The sequence below is a fragment of the Dermacentor albipictus genome, chromosome 2 (assembly GCF_038994185.2).
Source record: "Dermacentor albipictus isolate Rhodes 1998 colony chromosome 2, USDA_Dalb.pri_finalv2, whole genome shotgun sequence".
In the NCBI taxonomy this organism is placed as follows: Eukaryota; Metazoa; Arthropoda; class Arachnida; order Ixodida; family Ixodidae; genus Dermacentor; species Dermacentor albipictus.
The window spans coordinates 170,022,645-170,027,960 of record NC_091822.1 but is presented as its reverse complement, the minus strand read 5'-3'; the positions used below and the strand labels follow the sequence as shown (position 1 = coordinate 170,027,960).

Genomic DNA, 5,316 nt, shown 5'->3' with positions numbered 1-5,316 from the left:
TCGTACTAAATCACCTAAACTTGACTTCAAGTTCTCCTTATTTTTTTTTTCGGGGGGTGGGGGCAGGTGGGTCTGCTTTAGTTGCAACAACGAGAACCGCTTAGAGCTGCCTCAGAGGAGCTAGAGCACCGACTGGCAAGCACAATTCTTGAGTGCTTTTTACCTGGAGTACGTCGTCCGGTGTCAACCTATTCATTTCACGCTGCTACAAAAACACGCTTTCAAATTGCCTAACGGCTCTTGCCACAGCGCACCCTTCCATCTATAGCCACGGAGAACACTTCTATGACGCGGCTACTACGCTGTCATGACGCGCTGCAAAAGGGTGCGTTGAAGCTTGGGGATCACCGCGTCAAGATTATGTCGGAAGTCGCGGTCCCAGATCCAGCGCTGGCCGGTGCCAGCTGTGCCAAGAGCATTACTCGTCATGGTCAGTGTCTCACGATGCTACCAGTGCCACGACCACTAGATAACAAAAGATCATGAGGTCTTCCACGCTGTGGAGGTGGAGGACCGGCGAAACTGCTTAGCACAAGATACACAGGTGACACAGAATTTTGAACGAAGGTACGAGCTCATTTACCGTGATATTTATATACATCCGCGTGAACAACGGGTCCGCCACCCCGAGGAGCCAGAGGAATTAAGACACGCGTGATATTTCAATGGGACGGCCACCACCGGAGATTGGAAGGAAAGGAAATACGCAAGCGCTTCGAACGCCCACAAAGAGTGGGCGTTCGAGTGGGCGGTGGGAACGTACACATGGCCGACACGGGTCAAAGAGTATTATCTGTTCTTATCAGCTTAATATCTGATACGGGTTCTATTTGGATCCTAAACATTGAACTTAACGTTTTTTTTCTTTTTTTGCAAGTTGGCGGAGTGCTTGAAGCTTGCTTCACCTCCGCCGCCGGTGGGCCGGTATTGCATCATCTCCGGTATCGGCCCACGGTTTTTTCCACGCAGAACAAAAATGCCATGGAACCCTAACCACAAAGAGCTTCGCCGTAAAATGTTCCGGCCTGCCGCGTCAGGCGAGCTGCAATGGGAACGAGCGTGAGCGCCGTAGTGTCGTTCCCGCCGCTTCGCTGGCCCGAACGGCGCTACCTGTCCAGAGTAGGACGCGTTGGCTCCGACGGGTGACGGCGTTCGTGGCGCATTCCTTGTGCTCTTTACTGAGACAGCAGCTCTATGGACACTCCAGGCGCCTTTCTGCCGTCGGCGTCGGCGTAGCCATGAGGCTCCGTGTATAGTCATAGGGCAATAAAGTCGTCGCCGCGCGCCGTATGCTGTATGTGTGAGTGAAAGCGGGCGAGGGTGAGCCGGCGAACGCGGCTCAATCTCGCGTGCTCGAGCGAGGAAGGCGGTGTGGAAGTGCGCCCTCTTGCGCCACGCCCGAGGCGTGGGGCTGGCCAGCACAACCTAGATGGCACAAGGCCTTTTCACCACGATTCATGACGTCACGTTACCTGGCCCGACTGCCATAGAATCTAATGGGGATGCTCCCGAGTAGGCAATAGTAATTTTGACGTCACTGCTTTCGTCACGCCAGCCTCCTCAATGGAAATTGCGGGCCAGCTGGCGTGACGTCATGGATGGGAGTAAACAGGCCTTGTGCTATCTACGTGGTATTGGGCTGGCGCGCCGGAAAGGGGGCGTTCTTCTACAGCAGCTGCAGCTTATACGGCGTGGCCGTGAGGGCGCCGTATTTTTGCTATCTTTTTACTATATCGAAAACGATATGCGACGTTTCCAAATTGCGCGCCCTCGCGGGCCTCTTGTTCAAAGCGACCTGCGTTCAGGCGAGAGATGCACGAAGGTCAATACCCTCGTTGCTGCCGCTGCGATTCCTCGCTCCAGCGTTTTCAGAGCGAGTTTCCGTGGTGTCCCAGCGAGATGTGTTCATGTTTACCTGTGCGCGCGTGACACCGTGCTTTAATTATGGGGTTTTACGTGCCAAAGCCACTATCTGATTATGAGGCACGCCGTAGAGGAGGACTCCGGAAATTTCGACCACCGGGGGTTCTCTAACGTGCACCTAAATCTAAGTACACGGGTGTTTTCGCATTTCGCCCCCATCGAAATGTGGCCGCCGTGGCTGGGTACGACACCGTGCTTGTGATTTAATTAGTGAATGCTTAGAAGTTTTTACGGCTGATAAAGGTACTATCCTTACTTCGCATAGCTGTTTACCAATTTGCTATGGCAATCGATGCTTCGCCTTTCTGGCGAAACTGAGACTTTCGTGAGTCGATGCCCGACAACAGTTTTTGGCCGTAGGCGCCACAGTAGATCACGCCGTTTTCGATGCACGAGACAGGCAACAACTTTTCTTTATTTTTTTATGCCAGCGGCCGCGCCGGTGCTATCGGCTACTACGACACCTAGCGATTAATCTATGCAGGCTCTGACTACAGGAGCCGTATACCCTTATGACGGCGTTTAACTATTGGGCGTCGGTACAATGCAGCATGTCTATTTTTTTTTTCGAGAAGAGCGTCGATGAGCGCGGGTTGCGTCAACTATATCATTATTTGGGTGTCATGCTTGGTGCGACTAGCAGTGGGTTATCGTGCGCTTTAACACAGGAACGGGCGCTCAGAACGCCACTCTAAATAGAATACAGTTGAGAAAGTGCTATTCTCAGCCCCCCAATCTCAGCACACCAGATTCACTGCATGATGTGCAGAGTTGGCAAGCCGTGCACGGCGGTGACTATAGCGCCAATCATCACAGCCCAGGTCGAGAGGGATTGAATTCGCAAGTGAGGGTGAATGAATTCTAGTGCCTCTTTCCAAAATCTTTCAATAATGTTTCCATTCGCTTTAAGTCTTTTTATGGCAATAGCAAGTATGTGGACACTACAGACACATTTCTGCCATCGTTGTCGCCGTCGTCGTGATGTTTCGTATAAAATTCAAGGGCGATAACATCGTCGCCGTGCGCCGTATACTGTGTGTACGAGGGAAAGCGAGCGAGGCTGAGCCGACGATAGTGTTCAGTTTCGCGTGGGCAAGAGAGGAAAGTGGGGACGAAGCGCACCGTCTTGTGTCGCGCGCAAGGCACCGCAGGGAGGCGAGTGTGGAGGCGTTCTACTCTGGCGGCTGCTGCGTATGCGAGGCCGCGCGGGTTCTACTTTGAAAACGATCTGCGATAAGCACAGAATTCTAGTGCTAATAGCCTCGTGTGGGCTGTGTTTTCGCCGCTTAGTTCACGTTGAAAGAAGAGGCGGTACGAAGAAAAATTTACTTGCGGCTGCTGCCGCGCTTCTTCGCTCCATGCATTTTGACAGTGAGCCTCCGCGGTTATCGAGTGAGATGTGTTCATATTCACTTGTGCGCTCGCGACTATATGTTTCTTAACTTAGTAAGCAAAGTTTTGCAAGCTAATATGGCTGATAATACTACTATCCTTATTTCTTAAGGTGGTCTACTGATTTGTTATCGCGATCGATGCTTCACTTTTCGTGCGAAACTGCGATTTTTTTTCTTCCCAGTTTCGTGATCCCCCAGCGTTTGATCACCTCTGAGCTCTGTAGTTCTGTCTTATTGGCCTCCTCTAAAATAAGCGAATCGCAACAACTGGTTCCGTTTTTATATGCTTTTTTTGTTTATTTGCGTTTCTGAGTGCGCGTTTAGCCCGTCTTGGCGCTCAGATTTTTGTCCTCGTTGAAAATGACACGTTTATTTGTTTATCCTTCACCGGTGACCACTTTTCACAGGCTAACAGATGTTAAACATTATCGCTCGTCGTAGGACCTGCCGGCATGTATGGGACGTTTCTCGAATGTTATTGATGGTTCTAGCCGTTGTCTGATGTTCCCCAATCTTGTGCAATCTGATTGTATGAGTAGCGCGAATTGTGAAGTGCTTTCTGGAAGAAACGGTCGTGCGCTTACTCTGGAACCTTCGATGACTCAGGTATAAAAGCTGACGCGCTAGACCCGCTGATCAGATTTCCAGCGATCGCCGGCTGTGCACACCGCTTTCGTTAGGGTTTCGTTCTCCCTTGCTCTCGCGGGCACAAGCTCGCCCAATAAAAGTTAATTTCACCATTCACAGTTTTGCTACTGTGTTCTTGACGGCCACTACAACGTGACAATATCTTGTTACAGCGAAGCTGTATACGAATATATAATTCGTCCGTCCGTCCGTCCATGCGTATGTCAGTGGTTTCTACGCCAAAACTGCTCGAGCACAACCCCATGCTCATTCGCAAAATAAAAAGAGACAAAGAGATGCGTGTGATTAGCCAACACCACCTAGATAGCACAAGCGTTGTTTACTCCGATCCATGACGTCATGCTACTTGGTTCAAACTTTCTATTAACAGGGCTGGCCTGATAAAAGCAGTGACGTCAAAAATCACGGTTGCCTACTCGGGAGCATCCCCATGAGATTCTATGGCAGTCATGCCAGGTAAAATGATGCATGGTTTGGAGTGAAAAGGCTTTGAGCTTCCTAGGTGGTGTTGGATTAGCTGTACCAGTAGTGAGGTCGTTGCTCTTCGTCGGAGCTGAGCGCGCGTGCAGCCGTTTCTCTCCAGCACCGAAATGAGTAGGCCATGCGTCATACTTATTCCTAATGAGCAGGCAACTTTCGATCAGCAACGCCGCGAGCAGAACCGGGAACGAGCTCGTCTACACCGTGCCGATGCTGCAGCCTGGGTTCAAGAACAGGCTCCTGCAGCCGTCGTTTAATGAACTGTCGGGATTAATCCAATGGTAAACACGGGAGCCTCATGTTTCAGCTCCGCTGGTTACCCATCTGTACGGAGTGCTTGGACGGTAATTTCTTTTTTCTCTTTCCTCATGTCACTGCATTCACGTTCGCGTACTTCATTCATCACTCCTTCCAGCCTCCGTGAGTATCAACGTATCAACATGAGTATCAACGCAAAACAACAAAAGGACAGAGCACATGCGCCTAACACAGCGCATGTGTTCTGGCGATCTCTGTTTCGCCCTGGTGTTCATTCAGAAATGCAATACCAACTCGCCCAAACACCCACCTTTCTAACCTCGATGCCTGTGCTCCGCATGAACCGTCGATACGATAGGACAGCACGGCGGCAGTGACCCTTGCGCGAATGCACCTGGAATATCCCTATAATTGCTGCTTGCTGTGGCAATAATAGTAAAATTATTAAAATACATATCTATAAAAGTATACTTTTCTAGACTCCACAACTTAGTGACGCTGATTTTCGAAGTATGAGACCACAGACTTTAAATGTGATGACTGTGACGTCACAACATCAGCACATGTGCGCCTCACAGAAGACCTTGCACTCTTAATTAGAAAAGCGGCGTCT

General features: G+C 50.4%; 1 non-coding gene across 1 annotated transcript; it reads left to right on the top strand.

Moving 5' to 3' along the window:
• The first annotated feature begins 761 nt into the window (after positions 1-761).
• On the top strand, positions 762-958 carry LOC135900921 (U2 spliceosomal RNA). The gene has a single exon (XR_010563980.2). It is a non-coding gene; the product is annotated as a U2 spliceosomal RNA (small nuclear RNA).
• Positions 959-5,316: the final 4,358 nt, after the last annotated feature.